The sequence below is a fragment of the Rhagoletis pomonella genome, unplaced genomic scaffold (assembly GCF_013731165.1).
Source record: "Rhagoletis pomonella isolate Grant_MI unplaced genomic scaffold, Rhpom_1.0 Rhpom_scaffold_00008, whole genome shotgun sequence".
Taxonomy (NCBI): domain Eukaryota; kingdom Metazoa; phylum Arthropoda; class Insecta; order Diptera; family Tephritidae; genus Rhagoletis; species Rhagoletis pomonella.
The window spans coordinates 36,269,662-36,292,498 of NW_023458562.1; the positions used below are offsets into that span (position 1 = coordinate 36,269,662).

General features: G+C 33.6%; 1 protein-coding gene across 2 annotated transcripts in view; it reads right to left on the reverse strand.

Moving 5' to 3' along the window:
* The window catches only part of LOC118744766 (transcription factor mef2A), a 44,620-nt gene that overhangs the window by 20,307 nt on the left and 1,476 nt on the right, over window positions 1-22,837 (reverse strand). The window contains exon 1 of one of the 2 annotated variants that reach the window (XM_036478080.1): window positions 944-1,240. The exons of the other annotated variant lie outside the window; for it this stretch is intronic. The gene's annotated coding sequence lies outside the window, so the exon portion shown is untranslated. Of the gene's footprint in view, window positions 1-943; window positions 1,241-22,837 lie in introns of those variants that run through there. 2 annotated transcript variants of the gene reach the window in all.

Consider the following 22,837-nt stretch of genomic DNA (forward strand, 5'->3'; position numbering starts at 1 on the left):
AAAAGTTTCATACGATTTGACAAAGATTTCATTTGATTCGAAAAAGGCTTCGTTTGATTTGAAAAAAAAGTTACATTTGACTGAAAAAGGGTTTCATTTGATCTGAATATTCTATATGAAAACAAATACGTATAATTTATATCATACGCCATATCTAGTAAAAAAAAAATAGTCAGATGGTAAACTAAAGATGGTATGCCATATTTAATAAAAGAAAAAATAAAAAATGGGGGAAAATTTGTTTATTCAAAATCGGCCGAAACGAATATTTAACCTTTCGGTTTTCGATTCGGATCAAACGTTTGTGGAAAATTTCGGTTCAGTTAATCGTTCAGTTAGTTAGTATAAAAAAAAAGCGGTTAAACCGGTTCAAGACCGTTTGGGTTAAAAAGTGGTTCACGCCTCTGATAAGAACCCAAGTTCATACGATTTTTTAAATTAAATCTAATCATAACAAAAATTAGTTTTGAGTAATGCCAATTTATCGGCAATTAAAAGTAAATAACTTGCACCAAAAATTATTGAAAAATATTAATGCTAGAAGATCGAAATCATTAAAATTTGAATGGAATTTGGACAATTGAAATGAAACTTTTCATACAACAAGAAATTTTTATGCAAAAAACACAACCAACTTTAATTCTCATACACAAATTTGGGATTACCGATAATTTCTTCGTGCTCCAACGATCGGATCTAATCCAAATTATTATGGAACTACCCTTGGGGTACCACATTTCCGATTATCGAAATCGGTTGACGTGGTCCAAAGTTATGCGGTAACATACATAAAAAAAAATAAAAAAATATTCCGACGAATTGATAACCTTCCCCTTTTTTTGAAGTCAGTTAAAAATTGTAATTATTACATGCACGACACATTTTTTTTTTAATTTTGGTTCAGTAAAAAAAATAATACTAGAAAATTAAATCGACTACTCACATTTTTTGGCTCAGTTATAATCAAGTGTTCTAGTTTTTTGTTTTGAATAAATCCCAGTTTTTGCAACAATTGAAATTTCTCGTTTTTCAATATTTTTTCTATACTTAAACTTTCGGCAGCACACTTAAAAAATGTTCGAATTCGATTGGTTCGATAATATTTAGATGCTTATTCTGCACTCGACACGCTCACATAGCACGCAACCAGTTTGCATACAATACACAATCAATATGGTTTTTCCGGCCCGATCCGTCCATCAATTATTCATTTATTTATATATTCATTTATTTGCTGTTTCGTTGTAATTTTATTAAATTTCTTGCGAAAACCACAAGCACACACATACACACACAGGTGGCACGGCACATGCATAAATATTCATAAATTTTCCCAAGCAAATCAGTTGAGACAATTCAATTAAAATAACAAAGTCACACACAATCAGGGGTCGATATATAATAGCTCGCTGCAGTTGAACAGTTGATGCTTGTATATGTTGTAGGCGTTGAAATCACTTTGCACTTTGCATTTTCACTTTTGATTGCAGCGCAAAGCTTAAGTGGATGGGCTGGATGTTGGCGACGCGACGCGAGCGGTACGTACACGTACTAGAGCAAAAAAAAAAAAAAAAAAATAGCAAATGACATTTATTAACTGTTTAACGGTGGAATTGTAGCGCAGTACTGTTGCTGCTATTGTTGTTATTTAAAACGCTTGACAACGCGCGACAATTAATTCAATCAAAACACCAGCAGCACGCAATCACTTCGTTTACATCGAACAAAAATATATATGTATATTTAGTATATTTTAATTAATGTATTTTTCTAATTTATAACGCTGATTAGCTGCCAATTGGTGAGCTAAGACGTCACGACTGAGCAGCGTGTGCTTATCTCATGAGCGTTTCTTAACAAATTTTTCTGCACGTGCGTTCGTTTTAAATGCTGAATTTTGACTGAATTTGCTAGATTGGTTTGTTGCTTGGTCAACGCTCGCCACAAACAAGCGGTACACTTTTCCACACACACACACACCTTCGCAGGTAGGTATGTATGTAAGCATGTGTGCGCGTGTGAGAGCAGAATTGTTAAAGAAAATAATGGAAAAGAAAAACTAGCCGGAAAAACCAAAATTTCGCGCAGAAAAATAATTAGAAGAGCGTTGGTGAGCACTCACACAAAAGCACTCACCGTCGAGTGAATGATTGCGAGATGGGAGGAAGGAAGGGAGAGCTAGAAAGAGATACGAACGAAATGTAGCTTGCTATACTTTTTTTTTTTGCTTATTTACACACTTGATTTAACAAAAATAAATACGCAAATTATATAGAAAAACGAAAATGTGTTAAGAGCTATTAGCGCGTTAGGAATTAAAGTAACTAAGAAATTATCAGTTAACAGCTGATAAAAACAAGAGCGCGGGATAAGAGGCGTCTAATTCGTTTCGCATGTTTACATGCTTTGATAGTAACGTAATAGGCGATTGAGAGTGTGAAGAGCGCGATGGGTGTGTGTTTGCATGTACAACGCGTTCGTACAACGAGGCGTATGTGTAATATATACTTGGTAGTGGAATTGGACTTCCTCCTCGGTTACGTATACGACATGGCGTACAAAAATAATTAAAGTATGTACTTATGATAAAATAAAAGGATAGAAGTAACCAAAAACAAATACAATTTTAATAAGTAAGTGCTGCCAATATTATAAATGTGAAAGCTTGTGAGGGAGTGAGTGAATGTGTGTATCAGTATGTTTTTTGCACTTTCACGCTAAAGCGGATAAACGTATTTCGACAAAATTTTGCACCCATATACATACAAATGTTATACCCAGGATTAATATATAGAATATACTTCGTAGAGTTGCCACCTTTATCAAAAGTTAAGATCAGTTAATTAATAAGTTAGGTTAAATATTACAACAATGTAGATGTTAAACGAAAGCGATTCAAAAACGCATTATTCAAAAAATATGTTAGAGAAAAGCTGCCACCTGTTCAAAAACATAAAATTAATTTAAACAACAATTTAAATCAAATATTTGAATATAAATTTCAAACTTGGCTTTTGTAAGAAAAATGTATTTCGTTGAGGGTTGCCATCTGTTTCAAAATCACTATAATTAACAAGTTGAACGAAATATTTTACTATGGGCATCAAACCAGAGAGGTTTAAAAAAGCTTTATGTCGCTAATATTTTTGAAAAGGGTTGCCATCTGTTAAGAAAATTTAAATCAATTTAATTAAAAAGTGAATACAAACCTTATAATAAATACAATGTATATCAATGAAAAAGGCTTTATTTATTTCTTTTTATTTTTAAAGAGAGTTGCCAGCTGTTTGGAAATTCGAAATCAATTAATTAAAAAAGTTAAATGAAAGTTCTCTTTGGAGAATTTGAATGCTGTTACAAAAATAAGAACATTTATTTTGAAAAAATTTTGAAGAGGGTTGCCACCTGTCTAGTAATGTAATATCTAATTAATTAAAAAGTTAAATGAAATATTTTGATGACGGTGGATGTCTTAAGAAATTTTATTTCGAAAATATATTAGAAGAGGCTACCAGCTTAAAAGTTCCAGTTGACTTTAATCACAGGGTGTCAAACGATAGAAAGCTTTTCCTCCCAAATAGTTTTGAAGAGGGTGAGTCTTGATGTATTTTGGAATGAATTTTCGTCATCTCTTGTCAAATTTGCTTTGAAGAGAAGTTTTTGCGTTTCGTGGCCTCTTCAGTGCTAGTTCTTGCTCGAACGTACATCTACATTTTTAATCTTATGGCTAAAAAAATTGAACTTATTCGGGTATGAATGGGAATAAATGAATTTACTGGCGGAAAAGATTAATTTGGGTTACTATTTCTGCTGCCCAAAAACAAAGCGCGAGTCCATGCTGCAATATATGTATAACTGGTATTTTTACTTTTCATAGAATGCAAATTCCTCGGAAAAATTGTTGTACATTTGTACGGTTTGCTATGAAATATGAAAATACGTAAAAATGCCAAAATAATCGAAATCGGCGTGGGTGTAAAGAAATAAATAATAAGCAACAAACCGTAGGATGTGTGCGCAAAAACAAGCAGACGTGTATAAACATCAACATAGACATATGTACATTAGGGATGTCAATGGACAGAGGGATTTTTTTGAATTTGTAATATGTAACCAAAATTGTATATTCAGAAAAAGTGCTTAAGGAGTAGAATAAAATTATAAATTTAATAAAGGTATTCCCATAGACTGCCAAACAAAATACCTTTAAACATCCCCAAAACTCAAACTTTGAAAGTATGTATGTATGTAAAAATGTGTAGGAAATATTTTTCAAGTTTCGAATATTTGAGCTATTCAAGTTTAAGGGAATTCCTTAAAGATTTTTTAGCAGTCTATATAATATTTTATGTCAACTCATAAACATAGTAACTAAAAATTTGCACACGAGCGTATCTTTACGTCGGGGGCACAATACTTCAAATCTGGTCGCGCGACGCAAGATGCCTGTAACCGTACACTTACACAACCAACTTTTCGCCTAAAGCGGATGAAATAGAAACCAAATAGCGTAGGCACTTGCAACAAAAAAATAAAATAAATAAATAAAAGTGTTAACGATATGAAATGAAATATAATAAAAACAGTATTTTAGTTGAAAATGCAAAAGTTGAGCAGATTAAGTTAAAAATCTGAGGGGAATTAAAAATAGTTTATACTCAAAGCGAATCTCCGACGTATATATACACATATACATACAAAAAACAGTCATAAATACATACGTACATACATACATAGATACTTGCCCATGCGCGTATGAGTACTCTTCGCTTTGATTTGTGAATGAACGCCGCTAACACTATGATTATACATATATACATATACATATATGCAAAAATATTTTACGAAAAGATATGCAACACAAGTAATCTAGCTAATGGGAAATAAAAAACGAAAACTATAAATTCAGGCGGATATTTTTGATTAGATATGGTACTTAAATAAATCGCTGATATTTTGTGTTTTTTTTTCTAATTTGAATTGCGTTCTAAATTCTTGCTCTAAAAATTTCAATTTGTCTTCTATTTTTTTGTTTCTTATTTTTTAATAAAATCGTATTTTATAATTTATTACGTTTAATTTGTCATACATATTTTTATTTATTTTTTTATTTGCATATTTTTATTTAATTTTATTTTCATATTTTTTTTTATTTGTTTATAACTTTATTTAGTTTTTTTTCATAATTTTCTTTTATTTTAATTTTTTTCACACTTTTATTTATTTTCGTTTGTATTTTTTTCAATATTTTTATTTTTTTCCATTTTTTTATTTTTCATAGATTTTTTTCCTTATTTTCATTATGAAAATTTCTTAACTTTATTATATTATTTTTATTTTTTAAATTAATTAACATATTTTTAACTTTTTTTAAATGCAGTTTTATTTATTTCCTTTTCGCACACCACAATTCGCACACTATCTACACTTTCACCATTTTTTTTTTTTAATTCTCGTAAATTCTTTGTGGAAGCCCCAAACAAAATTTAATTGCTACACAACATTGTTGCCACTCAAATATGTATTGCAGTATACCCGACAATGCTACTTTATCTCTGACACAATTATGTATTATTTTTTCAATCTTCACTTTGGGTTCCCTTCATTTTATTATTTTCATTGTTTTTATTTTCGAAATGCCCCATTAAATATTGTGCAACATTAACATTTGAATATATTGTGCGATTCTCCAAACTGTAACATTATTTTGACAGAAACAGCCAAAAGAATGGCAGCATTAATTTATTTTAAATATCAGAAATTGTTTGCTGTTTAAATGTATGCACAAACATACATACATACATTTTACAACTTTAAGCGAGTCCGCATGAAATTCGTCGATAATTGAGGCTATAATCAACAAAGTAGCAGCAATTTTAATTGTAAAATTTAAGTAGCACACCGCGAGGAACTCAAAGGGAAAGGGAAAATGCCTACACTCAGTCAATAAAGTTTAGGTACAGCGAATTTTTTACAATACGGGCAACTATTTAATAAATATTTTATTTTTCGAAATTTTTTTATAAAAATATGGTTAATTCTATAACAAAACACCCAAAAATCAGAGTTCCAAACCTTGTGCAAAATTAAAGAGAATTCTGCAAAATTTCATTCAAATATTGCACTTTTTTATTTACGCTCTCTAGAAAAAAGTTGAGTATGCAGTTTTTTAGCCAATTCAATTTTAGTGCAAGTTTGAGGTAGCTAGAGGACTTACCATTGATTTTTAGCATTTTTTTTTGTTGAAGGTGTCGCTCATTTTCTCCATATAAAATAATGTTTGATAATTTTTTTATATGGAAAAAATGTCATTTGCAAAAATACTACTCGGACAGTCAGGCGCAACTCAAAGCACTTAACTCGGTCACATGCAACTCCAAACCTGTAGCGGACTAACTTCTAAACGAGATGGATAAGCAATCTGCCCTTCACTTGGTATGAGTGCCGAAGCATGCCAGGCAACGAAAAGACGGACGAACTCGTAAGAAAGGGTATGGCGTTCGCTACTTGTAAGCTCTTTCTAAAGGCTGGTTTTCACTATGTCAAATTCAGTGGCATTTGCCGTCAAATAGGTGAAAACACATTATCCAATAGGATCAAAATGCGGTTTATCGATTAATTTGGATCAGGATAGGTCTTTAGTCATGTACATGCGCTGCGAAATCGGTTGTATGTCAGTTTTTGGCCCATAATATCATCGGCAAAGGTATGGATAAAGGAGATAAAGTTGTGTCAAAATATGTCGCCAAATTTTTGTGTCAAAATATGACATAGTGAAAACCAGTCGTAAGGCTAAGGCAAGTTACCACTTGTAGTATTGCGAAACTTATAAGGCCAAAATGGAACGAGAAACGGTCGAAAGGTCTCCTCATACTGTGCAGAGGGAACTTAGCCACAATTATTAGCCTGTTAACCGGCCATGTTGCCGACGGAATGCACGCGGAGAGGTTAGGGATCCCCCATAACGACTTCTACAGAAGCTATAGAAATTAAGAAGACCCAGAAACCGTGCGGGAACCTGTTACGCTAATGTCCCGCACATTGTAGAAGAAGACGAAAGTATTTGGGTTCAGAGTTTCAGAGTAGGCATAAGGCAACTTTTTTATTTCGTAGACTCTACACGATTGTTTGAGTAAAAGCATTCCCAACATCCGGGTGGTATCACAATGGACTCACAATTGCGGGCCTACGTGTGTTAATGTAGTCACTGGCAGCCACTTCAAGCTAACCTACATGTCAATAATAATACTCTAATACGGTGTTCACATGAGGCGATTTTACAGGAAACTTTTAGTTGAAAGCAACAATCACCTGGTGTGAACTGTCTTTCAACAAATCCCCCCCAATGAAGTTGGAAATCGCCTGGAAAATCGCCTCATGTGAACACCGCATAAGTGAAAATTTCGCCGGCCACATTTCTATTCGTGCATATATGGCAGACTGTTAAATCTGAGCTATATTCAAATGGGGCTTTAAAACGGAGCTTAGAGATGTCTTAATGCCAGCACGATTTTTAAGACAAAATGTTAAATTTTATTAGCCAATGGATGTTCGAAATTTGAATCAAATTCGCCTGTCCACTTACCGTATTTTGCTGTCCTTTGCACAATAAATACAGACTACTGAATGTACAATTTAACAAAAGTGGAAAATGTATAGGCCTTCCTCAAAGGGCAAGAGTACACCGAAGAAAAAAAAATATTTGGACTTTTTTCTCTCCTATTATTGCTATTATTTTAAAAATAAATTGATATTTTTACCACACACCAAATGAACATTAGTCTATTATAATATTTTTAATTGAATTACGTGTTTTCAAAGCTCGTTTTTACATTTTATTCATTAACAACATACATTGTAGCGCTTCTCAAGTATTTTATTGCCTCTTGGTCTGCTGATTACGCTACAAGTGCATGGCATACATACGTAAGAACGACCTTCACAATTAGCGGTGTATTTTCGATGTGTTTTTCTACGTCAAAGCGGCAAAAGAAAAGAAGACCAATGCAGAAGAAAGCAAAAAAAAAAATATATTTAAAATAAAATAAAAAAATAAGAAAAAAATATTGGAGGAACTGTCAGACATGCGAACGAGTGGCCTGATGGCGAAGTGGACAGACGCGCCGCCAACCACACAGACACGCAGATAGCATACCAAGTGATAGATAGCTTCTGATCAAAAGCAAAATCAAAGTAGGCAACCAAAATGAATAAATGTGGACTGAGAGGTGAACGCGCGGGTTCAAAAGCAAGCGATTTGACACTACCACGTCGAGTGAATACGAAAACGACGATAATTCAATTCAGAAATTTTATGAGCGCCAAATTGCACGCAGCCACCACAAAAGCAAAGCACTACAACTACACTGGCAGGCAGACAGCACGGATTATAAGTGTGTGCATACTTTCAATATTTGTTGGGGATATTTTTAGGCGAATATTTCTTAAAAGTTTATTTACACAGCGATTTAATTTTGGCAAAAATATTCAAAGATCGTGTTGTAGTTGTTAGTGTGCTTGATTTGCTTTTGCTTAAAAGGGTGTACAAAAACAACAAAAACGACCATAATGAATGTTTTGGTAGAGGAGAGGTTGGGGTAAGAATTGATATCCGTGTGAAGAAATTACGTGAAAAAAATGTGTGCGGTGAGGGGCAGGAGAGAGTGGGATAGCGACAGAGAGTCAAAGAGGCAAGCAAATGATTGCTGTGCCAAAACGCTTCGTAGCGCAACATTTACAAAGTAATCAGTTCACATTAAAAAAAAATATTTATATATATAATAAAATGCACAGCAGCAAAGCGTGCGCTTAGATAAAGATCGCACACTAATGTGTCTGTAAGCGTTTAAGAATTGCTGCGTACTATACTAGAAGGAAGCGCACAAATACATACATAAGCAGCAGATACCCTGTGGGGAAAATCTCTAGTTTTGAACTGGGGCGCTTCTAGTACATTTAGAACCACTACTAATTCGCGATAAATCTCTTTTGCATGCAAACAACTGGCGAATTTAACACAGCGATGTCATAGGAATTGGAAATTGTCACCCGCTGCATTACCTTTTCCATAGTTCAGAACCACTCCTAAATTCGACATATGGGATCTAGTTCGCTTTGCATCCCATTTTCTATAGTTTCGAACCAGTTGTAAACGAAAAAAGTAACAAGATGTTTTCTTTTTGGGTTACCATGGTAGCAATTTTCAATTTTTTGCAGAGAAATGTATTTTCAATCTGAAATCAAATTTGTTTGAATGAATGTAAATTTAATTTTGCATTTGAAAACACGTTTACATACCTTTGGATGTAGTTGAATTTTCAGAGGTGCTGACTGTTATTGGTTATATTCCAGAAGGTCCCATAATGTTAAGATGTTAACACAAATATTAGTTTTGTATTACCAAACTATGAAAAAGCATCTGCGACGTACAGACTGAAAGCGTATTTGAACGAAAAACCCGCCAAGCAAAAATCTATTTAAAGTAAACAAGCCCCCCGCTGCATCCCTTTTTCAGTAGTCTCGAACTAGTTCAAAATTCGCCAGATGAGATCTAGTTCGTTCTGCATCCCTTTTTCTATAGTTTTGAACCAGTTCTAAATTCGTCATTTTAGATATAGATTTCTAAAATTGTTTTTTAAAAGTACCATATATCGCCGCTTTTGAACTGGTGGCGATCTAGTTACTATCGGACTGGTTCGTTTTTGGCGATAAAGATCTAGTACGGAACTACAAATTTGGTTCACCAGTTCGGGGTTTCCCTAGAGGGTATGGTTATATATGCAGTGACTCAAATAAGTGACCACGTCCTGATATCTTTTTGTTAATGTTTTTCAATAAATATATTTTTGGTTAATTTTCTATAAAAATATCCAAGCTTTAACCGAAACCATATAAAAAAAATTTAAACTTAATATAAAATTTGAGAAATTCAAAAAATTTTCATAAAATCTCAAACTTTTTATTCTGAATCTTAAGCACGTTTTGGGTATGCAGTTTTATATTCCATACAGCGGCTAAAGAATAGCGTACCCAAAAATTCTAAAAAGCATCAGAATTAAACGTTTAAAATTTTGATGAAAATTTGTTGTATTTTCCTAAATTTTGTATAAAATCTGAAACTTTGATGTATATGTTTTTTGTTAAAGCTTGGACAAAAAAATTTAGCTTGAAAAACATTGAGTATATTAAAAAAAAAATCAACACGTGGTCACTTGTTTGAGTCCCTGTATGTATGTACATATGTATTCGAATGTGTGCATCAGAGAAAAAAAAAAACAAAATAAAACAAACAAAAAAATTATAAAAATATAAAACAAAAACTAAAAAAAAACTAAAAAAAAATTCCTCAAAAGCAAACATTACAACAACATCCATTTACCAAATTTCTTGCAAAGCTGAGAATTTCCCATTCATTAAATATTATTTCAATTTTAGTTGCAAATGTTTCGATACTTTTTTTTTGACACAACAGTTTATGTGATTTTTGACTTTGCTTCTTTTGCATGATTTCATGTGTATGTATGTATGTGATTTGATTTGTTCTTACTCTTTTGATTTTCGCTAAAATCATTGTTTTATTCTTTGGTGGTGCGCAATAACCAAAAATACCTCATATACGCGCGCACGTCCAAATGTCTGTGGGGGCTGCAGCCATTGCTGTTGCTGCTACTGCTGTTACTGTGAACTTTTGGCAGTGCCAAATCTCACACAACCAAAAAAAAAATTTAGAAAAAGATCTTAAATTAAATAAAAATCCAGCAAAAAAAAAACAACAGCAGCAAGTTTACTGACCAGTGGGGCACTTATTTTTGCAATAAATATTTTTCAAAATTTTCAATATTTATTTTCCCCGACTACAACTTGCGTTACATTCGTTTAATTGCAAAACGAAAAAAAATATACTAATTGCTCGGAACATTATTTCTTTCGGAAGTAAAACTCAGGTGGTGCGTGGGCGGCGCAAGTCTCTCGGCGCTTATGAAATTTCTAGCGAGGCGAGGAATCCAGCGTCAATTGCTGTGAAATAGCGGGTAATAAACTCACTTGTTTACATCGCTATTATGACATTGAAAGATTGGGCATCTGGATTTCTATAGATATTGGCATGGAATGGAAATTTGGCGAAATTAAGTCGTATTTCTTGAGTATTGGAAAGAAGAGACATGAATGAAATTTCCATAGTGATGGTTTGTACCTACTTTCTAAAAGCATCATCGTTAACAGATTGCAATATGGTTTTCGGAAGCGAAAGTCGAAAGAGCGTCACGAGAGCATTATCAGTCGTAACGGAGCGATTGCCGGAAAGGGTCGGAAGAGGTGGAGGGAATGAACTGATGAATTGACGAAACCATGAAGGAGCTTGTATTGACGAATTCAAAGAGGAATTAATCTTCATTAGGCTGGCCAGAAAGAGGTGGTCAGATATACAGACTTTGCAGGATATCAAGTGAACTGTTGAATGATTATAACAGAACGAATGCACCTAAGCTGCTTTACAGACCAAGGACGGAAATATTCCGACCAGTAGAGTATGACGGTGGACATACAGATAGCGAATGCCCTTGCGAGTTGTAGGTATAAAATACTATGAAGGCACATAGGAATAGAACTAGCGGATCTAGCAGGAATTACTATAAGTGAAGTCAGTAAATTCATGAGGACGAAAATTAACCGAAACAAACTAGTTGTCAGTAGTTAAATTCTCGTCGGTGAATATGTTAAACTAATTAAACATTCGATATTTCAAACAAAAAAGGTGCTGTTTTTAAAATGCATCTGTAGAGAAAGCGTAAAAAACTGTCTTGAATCCTTTCGGCGCTTCCATGATATGAAAATGACCGTGCGGGGGTGAGAAAAAATGCACAGTTAACGATACCGGGAAGAGTGCGCCAAGTTTCAAAAAAAAAGCTTAACATAAAGCGCGATGATGTCCAGAGAGTCCAGCTTCTTATAGAAAACTAACCGGACCGTACTAACTCCTCGTTTATTTTTCGTAACTAAACCCCGCCCTAGAAACATATTACAGGCTGTGGTACTTCCTTGGGCCTTCATTATGCTCACCTAATCTGAAACGCATAGATTGGAGTATTTGATCAATTTTGGAGATAAGGGCTTGTACCAAGCTACACCTCAGCTTAGAGGCTCTGAAACAATCACTTCGCCGAGAATGAGAAAGTATCTCGCCAGGATGAGCTGCGTTGTGAGACCGAAAATTTTACAAAACGTTTGAAGCTTTGTGTTGGCGCTAGGGGAGGCCACTCTGAAGAAGGTTGAAATAGTAATTTGTAATCGACAGTATTTATACTTTAAGTTTTTATTTAATTTTCTAGTCACACTATTGCCAATAACAAATTTAAAGGACTATTCTTTCTTTTTTCGATTTTAAATAAATCATCTCTACAATATCCGTCATTGCACTTGGAATCAAGTTGGATTCCGTATACCGCCGGAGATTGTTCTGAAAGATAGTAGAAAATCGCGTCTCATGAGACGAAATAATCCTTAGGCACAGTAAAAAAGACCAGCCCAAGGAAAGACAGTACAAATCAGCTAACAAGATCAATTCAAAACTCGTAAGGGAACTGACATCGAACTTACTGAGAACATTGCACTGAAGACTTTAATGTTTAATTGAACGCCGTCAATAGAAGGATCCATATTGAAGCCCACTTTCCACTACAATGTTCGATGGTCGGTCTTAAATTATTTGTATGCCGTTACAAAAACAACAAGACGATTTCTATCGCAACCGAGAAATCAAGACTTATTACAAAAGTATTTTAAAAATTTGGCTTGGTTTTTTTTCAAACCCAAAAAATCTGCACCAATTTTTATACGTATTGATTTCAGATTAGAGCTCAGCTACCAAAAATGGACAGTCTTGACTGGCAAACAACATCTTTTTGCAATTTTTTTAATATTCAGAAATAGGCCTAAAAAGGTAAGGATTTAGGAACAATTGAATGAACGATTTAGCTAGTTCAGCTTTTGAGAAAGCACTTTTTTCGCCGCAGCAAAATATTAAAAAAAATATGCACACTGCGTATTTTTCAAAAATGTCGATGCCAGCTTCGCTTAATATGCTAAGGATCAGAACTATAATGCAATTTTTAATAAGTATCTATACTCAGGAATTATATGTACACCAACACACATATTCAAATATCTGTGGCAGCTCAGATAAAAAATGATTTTTTATGTATTAACAAGATAATACTAGTATTCAACAATTAATTAACCAAACTCTTTTCTCTTCAAAAACATTCCACCAGAGGACATATCCATCAACAGTTGGACAGTTGGCTATAAGCCGCGAAGAATTATGTGAATTTATTTGGATTTCGCTGTCAACCATCCAGTGTGCATGTGTAAGTTGTCGAGCCGATTTCCTATGCAATTGTCAGGCAAACAAAATGGATGATGAGCCAAAAATAAGCGATGATCATGTCAACTTGAGCGCGAAACAAGCAAGAAGAAAATTGAACCAATTCTATTATGTATGTGTATATTTTCCTTAGATTATATTTTATGTGTGGCAGTGAAAGTGGTAAAGAAAATATTATTTAGGAATGATGAAGCGATTTTTCTAATGAGTGGAATTACATACATACAATAATAATGAGATGTTTGTTCATTTAATGCAGAAGTTAAGGAGAATAGGATTTGGTGTTGGAATGCGAAGATCAAAGTAAACAAGGAAAGACAACGCGTCTTAAAGGTGTTGAAGGCCTCAGGTAAATGTTAAAGAATTTTAAGTATTAATTCTATATGACATTGTAAAGATTAAAGAAAAAGAAGAAAAGACTAAGAAGCAATGGTAGACGAGCATTATTAAATTGAGGCGAGAAAAATCACGAAACTCTTTCAGAAACATTTGCAGTCGATGTTCAGATTTGCCGAAGATATTTTTCGAAAAGTTCAGTCTACAAAACATTCCATAAAAATTTTGAGCAGACTAACTCTCTTTAAACCTTGATGGAAACTGTAACGTGGTAAACTTGGTAACTGCGGATCGCCTCGAATAATTCAAAGAGGGCCTCTAAATTCAAAGTCTACTCGCAGCAAGACTCCTTGACACAAGGTTGGTGCGACCGCTAAAACATAAAATTTTAGGAGGAAATCCACATACATATTTGCTACATATAAGTCACTCACTCCTTTTCACAAATTTTCCATCTTAGCTCAAAAGCCGGACAATGCAATATGAAAGATAAATTAATCTTCTAGGTGGCGCAGGAGTCGGCTATTTGAAAAACCTCTATTTACAGGGTATGATATAGGGTAATTAAATAAGACCACAGATGTTCACAATAGGTTGTAGCGGCTACAACAACCCGCCCAGATCGGTTAATCCCTCAATGGTTGTCGCCAAGCTCTACTAGCCTCGACGGGGTCTATCCATAGGGACAGGGGCGTTGGTAGGGTAAGCCTCAGAGGGCATACGAAGAGATGCTGTGACTCATGGGGCGACTCTCCGTATGCCGGGCATTCGTTTAGAACATCCTCGTATGGGTTCAACCTGCTACAATAACCAGAGCGCAGTTGGACTACAGTGGTGCGAGTCTCCCGAGGTAGACGAATTTCTGTCTCGTCCACGTCTGGTGGTTGTGTGCCCAGAACGGCATTCACATGTCGAGAGTCTACATAACCCGAGACTGCCTCTCTGTGAATGCCGATCAAGGCCCTTGTTACATGCGCTGCGTAGCAAGTAGCACCGTCTTGTTGAAACCACATATTGTGGATGCCGTTCGCTCGTGGTGACTTTTATTTTCGAAAAATCGACATCACTTAACGCCTTGTTCAACTGAGTATCGCTCCATGACTAATTTTTCCAGAGCCTGTAGTACCAATTGTCCGAAGAAAATAAATAATAAAACATAAACATATCACAAATACTTGTTCTCAAAGGTGTGCATCACCTTTGTATCACCCTATAGTAACGACCAATGTTCCAGACAATGGAATGATAAACTATTTATATCAGCTTCTCCAGCACTGCTATCTGCGGTCAGAGAAAATGGGAAAGAGAATTGAAAAAAGTCAATTGGAGAATAAGTATTTACCTCCTATAAATCGCAACAGTTGTCGACCGACCAAATCACAGTTTTATTGAACTCAGGTAACTCATTCAACGAGCGATGAGAAAGCAGAGAACTTTCAAGAAATAAAGATTGGAAAGTTTTACGAAGGAAACTTTTTCATAAGCCTGTCTTATCCTAATCTGCTTTTGTATCGATTTATGGGCGGCACAGCTTATCGTTTACCGTTTGGTCCTGTACAATGTTTAAAGCTGCGTCGCACTGTCCCGTGTTATGAGGGATTCGCTTAATTAGGAAACAGGGCCGTCTCCTAACACGGCACTGCTACTTCGTCACTTGAACGGCTCTTTGATCATGTATGATGATTCGAGAAATCTGGCTAGTAGGTATATAATCTGCTTAACTCAATCGTACCAAATAACAAAAGTGGATGTTTTTGCTTTGTCGATGTTCTATTGAAGTACACGATAGCTGAAATAGTTCCCGCATTGCCTCGGGCTCGACGTAAGTAAAAGGTAATGTCTTGGGAATGAACAATTCATGAGTTGCGCTTAACTAAAGTGGAGCACAGAGATATTATTTTCTAGAAAACGCAGCAAAAATATGTTTTCAATACGAGACGGAGTCAATGTCAGTCCGAATTAGAAATAGGCGGAGAAAACTTATTGTTAAAGTGTTAGGGTAGGAACGATTGGAAGGATATAACGATCTCAGCAGTGCTAGATCACACAGACAACAGCTCATGGTAATAGCCTGTTTCCACCAAAGGTTTAACTGCAGTTAAGAGCTCAGGTAAAATCCAAGAATTTTAAAATGCGGCGATCGGCAAGGTTTATTTCTTAATTGTTGCTTTTTTCCTTTCGTTTACATGTACTTAATAGAAGGAATTACCCCTTTCGAGTTGTAATCTACTTTTTCTAATAGGCATAAACTGCAGTTGAGGCTTGTTGAAAATCAACTGTAATGAGAGTGCTATCTCTTTGAAAGGGTTGACTTTTCGGCTTCAATAAAATTTATATTTAATCTCAAGCGATTTATTTTTAAACTAATCTGACTATTATTGATTTTGTTTACTTAATGTATATATTTATGCAGCAAAATAAGTTAAGGTAATTCGTTTAACATCATAATTTATTTTCTCGTCAATTTTGTTTTCATTTTATTTAACTTTAGTACTTGGCCGGAAACTATTTAAAAACAAGTTTTTGAACGTCTCGACATTTTTAAAGGCAAAAAACAAAAAACAAAAATAACAAATTGAAGTGACAAAATTGCCTAGAGGTGATAATTTATGTGCAAAATAATGGCGCTGCGGGGAAAGCGGTATGCCAGTATTGGCGTTAGTTCGCATCTCTCACTTTCACTAATTTTCAAGAGACTGTATTAGTAAATAACAAAGAAATGGAATAGTGAATGAATACGACAAAAATACCGAAAAAACATGCACCAAATTTTAGAGCGCAGAAAGTTCTAAAATAAAATACATTTTTTAAACGACTAATTGCGAAAATAAATCAAATTGTTAAAAAATCTATGCGTGTATATGAACGCATAATATGTAGTACCACAACAACAAAATAATAATTTATAATTATATTATATTATGTTATATAAAAAAATATATAAAAAAAAAAATCACCCAACAAGCACAGGAACAGCCTATATGTATAAACGTATACAGTTAAATATGCATGGGCAGTTCGAAACGTTCACAGTATGTACATACCTATGTATATATGTACATACACCTGCGTTCAACTAATTAGAAACGAAATTCAAAATGATATTGTTTCCAAATATTGTTCTTTTTGATAATTTTAAATTATATATTTAAAATATGATTCAATCTGTAACAGAAACCACAAAAATAAAAGTTTCAAAGCTTGCACAAATTGCATAAAAATTAATCAAACTTCAAAAAAAATTGTTATCAAGATTTCAATTTTTTTATTTTGAAATTTAGAAAATTTTCGGGTATGCAGCTTTGTAGCCCATTCAATGAAGTACACAAAAGTGCAGTTTCTAGTCATTAAAAATTACCGTTGATTTTTTAGATTTTTTTTTGTGGAGGGTGTTCGCATTTTCTTCCATATAACACATGATCAAAAAATTAATCAAACTTCAAAAATGGTCATAAAAATTTCCAAATTTTTAATAAGAATATTAAGAAAATTTTCGGGTATGCAGTACTGTAGCCCATGGAGGGTGTTGCGCACTTTCTTCCATATAACACATGATCAAAAAATTTTTTTATATGAAAAAAAAAATCGGCAGTTTGCAATTTTAGCAAGCTTTGCAACTTTTATTATTGTGGTTTCTGTTACAGATTCAATATAATTAAATAAAAATGATTTAAAATAACAAGTAAGAAAGTCTAAGTTCGGGCGGAGCCGAACATTAAATACCCGGCGCAAGTATTAAATATATGTTTTTTCACCTTTTCGAAACCTTCCGTTAGATGGTAAGCCGGGGTGTATCAATTTTGAGTAAATTAGCGTCCTTCAATTTCGAAATATTGAAGTTTCAAGCATTTCTGAAATTTACCGTTATATGAGAAGCGGTCGTTACTTTAGTCCGATTTCAATAATTTTCAACGTTTTGCTTATATGTGGCAAGCACAATAACCACACCGAGTTTGGTACAAATTGGTAGAACGGTTACCGATATACTTATATGTGATCATAAGTGGGCGGTGCCACGCCCATTTTCCAAAATTTTGCCATAAACGTATTTCTTGGTAAAGAATTGTTGCAAGCATCAATTTTGAATAAATTAGCTTTAATATTTACTGATTTATCGAAGATTTTGTATTTCTCTAAATTACCGTTATATGGGATGTGGGCGTGGTTATTGTCCGATTTTAAAAAGTTTCGGCGATTTTTTATGCTGTACCAAGGCTGTGCCAAGTTTGGTGAAATTGGTGCAGTGGTTACCAAGATATACACATGTAACCATAAGTCGGCGTGGCTACGCCCATTTTCCAAAAATTTATAATATTCTTATTTTTCGTCCAAAAATTATTGTAAATATCAATTTTGAGTGAATAATCTCCAGTAGTTACTAAAATATCGCAGTTTTCGTATTTCTGGAAATTACCGTTATATGGGAAGTGGGCGTGGTTAAAGTCCGATTTTGCCCATTTTCAATACCAACCTACCTTGGATTAAGGGAAACTTACATACCAAATTTCGTTGAGATATCTCAATTTTTGCTCGAGTTATCGTGTACACGGACGGACGGACGGACAGACAGACATGGCTTAATCGATTTATTTTTTCATCCTGATCATTTATGTATACATTTGTCTATATCTATCTCGATTCGTTTTGGCTGTTACAAACAACCGTTATGTAAACAAAATTAATATACCCTTGTGCACAAGTGCGCTCGGGTATAAAAAAATTAACATAATTTGAAAACAATATCATTTTGAATTTCGTTTCTAATTAGTTGAACGCAGGTGTATGTATGTAGTACGTACAATTATACGGGAATGATTAAAAATAAGCACAAACATGTTCAACCGACGCCAACAGCCGCCAACTTTATTATGGCCGGTTTTCCGTTCAACCGATCGAGCGTTGCGAGCAGCCCAGCAGCGATCGATTTTTGAAGAGGCGTTCTGCGGAATTTCGGACGTCAGTCAAATACCAATCTGACGTCATTAGACATAATATTTTCTTATATCTCTTTTCCAATTTTTTTTTATGTACTTTTCAAATTTTCTGCTACTCTATATACACATGCAGTATTTACATTAGAGTGGTTAAAAAAAATCGACTTTAGATCTTTACTCACGTGTCGCTATGTACTATTTAGTGAACAAATATAATTGTGAAAGTTTGAGCCCAATCGGAACATTCCTTCCCGTGCCGAAAGTGCCTTGAAGTTTGAAAAATGGCAACTTTAAAAAAGTACGATATTTTTCTGCTTTTGCTTATGCCGAATTTCCACTAGGCATTGAAATGATAAAAAATTTATGCCATTTAAAAAAATGACATGTGGAAATGAACTTAATCGACTATTTTTTTTTTAAAGTACCCGATAATTTTTTAATGCCCGACTTTCTCATTTTTCGAAAGCTACGTATTGATTATATCTAAGGCTATATAACTGCATACATTATATTTTTTGGTGTAGAAGAATATTTTCAAAAACTTTTCATATATTGCAAAAATTCTGTGTCAATACTTTTGGTCGTCACTGTATGTATATTATGTACACACTATGTACGCACGGCTGTATGCAGTGCCTTTTCGACTTACTTTCGCGTTTGGAGAAAAGCGAACTGTTTTACCTTTCGCTTTGGCCCAAAAATAAAAACAAACATAAAAATACATATGTATGTGTGTATGAATGTATGTAGATATATATGTGTACATAAAGTGTTCGTAAAATAAATAATTATATGACTGGGAGTTTCGGGCAAGAAAGGCGTTGCAGATGTGTGAGGAAAACCATTACTTTTTATCTTTTATTAGAATGTCAAGGCATGGCCCGACTTAACAGTAAAGACATATGTTATGAAGGCGTTAAACATAACCAACATTCAAGTGAGCTACAATAGGCAGAGGAAACTTATGGAAGAACACAGCTAAATGGGCTACAAAACTGCATACCAAGATTTTTTCTAAAGATTCTGATTAAAAAGTTTGAAATTTTGGAGAAAATTTGCTGAATTTTTATTATTTTTGTTCAAAGATTGAAATCTGAATTAATTTGTGTTTGTTGTATCACCAGCTATACTATTATGAAAAAATAATAAAAATTAAATAAACAAAATACAAATAGCCAATATAAGTTAATATATCGACATAGATAAATATACCGAAATTGTAGAGATAAATATTTCGAATTGTTTGTCGATAAATATATAGAAATTAGTATCGATAACTATATATGTGTATCGATATTCTTATCGATAAGGTTATGTATATCTACCTATGTACATACATATGTATATCGAAAACTTTACCGATAAATTAGATATCGAAAATTTCATCGATAAATACACCTATGGACAAAATAATAAGTGCACATAGTTTTTATTTGATAACATTAAAGCATTTGCAATTAAAAACGTATTTCTTTGTTTATATTTACCGCCTAATTCTGTGTTTTCTTAATAAATTATTTGTAAAGAAAGTTTAAGAAGATGTTTATCAAGTAAAAGCTCTCTTCGCATTCTGTGCCAATATTTATGAAATAAAAAGCTCTACGATTTCAACATGAGGTGAATTGATTTCATTGAAAAATATGAGTTTAAAAGCAAAAAGCTTTTGACTGCCGTAGCCGAGTAGGTAGAGATGTCGACTTTAATTGCGTGGGTCGCAGGCTCAAATGCCGGCACATGTAGGATTTAAATGATAGAAATACATTTTTTAATATACAAAAATTATAATTTTCACATGAAATTTCAATTTGTAAACGCTTGTCAATAGCATTTTCAATCTTGATAATTTATCAAGAGCTTTTGATTTCTGTGCAAGAATCCCAATTCTTGATAATAAAAAATGAATAAATTTTGAATTTATCAAGTGCCCAGAATCGGGCTGTAAGATTTTACTTTATTAAACTAAAATATGTTGAAATCTTTACGTTATAAATAAAAACAAAAAGTTCAGTTTATCCTTTATTCGGTCCATTGTTTTTTAATAACCATTATATCCTCCATGGTTTTGTATAAGTTTGCCAAATTCATTAGGCATGGCTTGTATTTTTTTACAGGTTTCCAATGTAGTAGAACCCCAGAGAATTGATTTGGCCATTGCATCCAGGCGGCATTTGCCTCTCTGAACCAACCATGAAGCATGTTTTGGGTCGTTTTCGCTTTGATGATGTCGCAAAATGTCCCTATACTAAACAGCGGCCATTGTGTCTTTTATACAAAATAAAGGACTAACTCTTTGCCAGAAAAAACGTCCCCACACCATTATGTTTCCGCCCCATGCTTAATTGTCGTTTTGGTATATCTAGAATTACCGAAATGATTTCAAAAATCTGTACGACGTCCGTAATGCAAACAACTTAAGTTTAGACACAATTTCGACAGGCCTGATAGTTTATGAGAAATTAATTAAACATTCCAGATTTTGATGAGTTTTGATGAAAAAGTTAAAAAAATTCAAACTTTAACAGGGGGAAAATAACGATTTTTTTTTGTTTTCTGGCCAGTTTCCTTAATTCAATCTCCACGATGTATACAATTCACTCAATTCTCATACAAAAATTAGGAGTATTTTTAATATGTCAAGAGACCACCCTTGACCACCTTTTCGTTAAAAAAAAAGAATAATCGAAAACGGTTCACGTGGTCTTAAGCTATCCGGTAACAAATACAAAAAGTATTCCAATGAATTGATAACCATCTTCCACCTTTTTTGAAGTCGGTTAAAAAAAGAAACAAAAATTTGCCTTTGAACATTTAAACTACATAGCTAATAGGTATATCGAAATATATAAGGAAAAAATGAGTGCTTTTTTGTGCCTCAACAAGTGTTTGTGGTCGCCCAGCTTTATCGATTCCGAGAAATTTGTTTTGTGATAAGAGCAAATGTGTTTATTAATGAGCTGATAATGTGCACATATGTACATACGTATGTATGTATGTATGTATGTACATACGCATGTATAGTTGTTGATTCTTTGTTTAGTTTGTTTGAATATTTAATATACATATATGACGTTTATAACTATTTTTGTACTACATACTTTTAGATAAGGAAGAACAATGTATACAAAATCAAGTCCTACGCCAGCAAAATGAACATGCTCTGCTTTTTGTGCATAAAAAATTGAACAGTGAAAGTGCTAATTGCTGAGAATTTTATTTTAAAAAGATATACCTACTATACTAAGTATGTATGTAACTGCAATCGTGCATAAATTGAAATAATAAAAAATACATTCTGCATATTTAAATGCAGATTTAAGCTTACTTGCATTACAACAGCAAATACATTTGTACATAAAGTACAAACAATAATCAATTCTCGCAGCTGCCAATGTTCAAGCGAAACACTTCATCAGCAAGCATACAAAAATTCAAACATTCATACATAATATACATATATACAAAGTATACATATGTGCATGTATATAATTGAATTTTATATATACATATATTCAGTAAATAAAGACAATGGAAATAAACAAAGCAATTACAACCAACTGCATTGGAAACTCCAGCTTTTAGGGAAGCTTTTTAATATGTAAAGAATTTGAGCGATGAATCTCAAATGCAATTACTTACTATATAGGATTATAGTACCTAATAATACACATAATAAACATTAGGCCAAAAAATTTCCATATTTTTCATTTTATTAATTTCACTCAGGCCTCTTTAAGAACATGCGTACGAGATAATCGGACTCGTGAAACGTTATCATAGCGAAAATTTTGCAAGTTTACACATACAGTATTGGCCAATACAATAGCACTCCAATTTCGAAGTGATATTGTTTGCCCCCAACACTCGTACCAATTTTCAGCTCTATGCGAATTATTGTAAGCTTACCCCTATTTATTGAGCTAACTTGACGGGGCTATTTAGTCTGATAATGTGCAAGTTTCAAGTGGCTAAAAATTACCGTTGATTTTTTTTTGCCGAAAGTGTTGCGGGTTTCTTTCCTATAAAAAAAAATGCGTTTATTCTTTATATGGAAGCAAATGCGACAAAAAATTCGAAAAAATCAACGGCAATTTTTAGCCACTTGAAAGTTGTACATTATCAGACTAAAGTTGAATGGGCTATAAAACTGAGTACGCAAAAAACTCTAACATATCTGAGAAAAAGT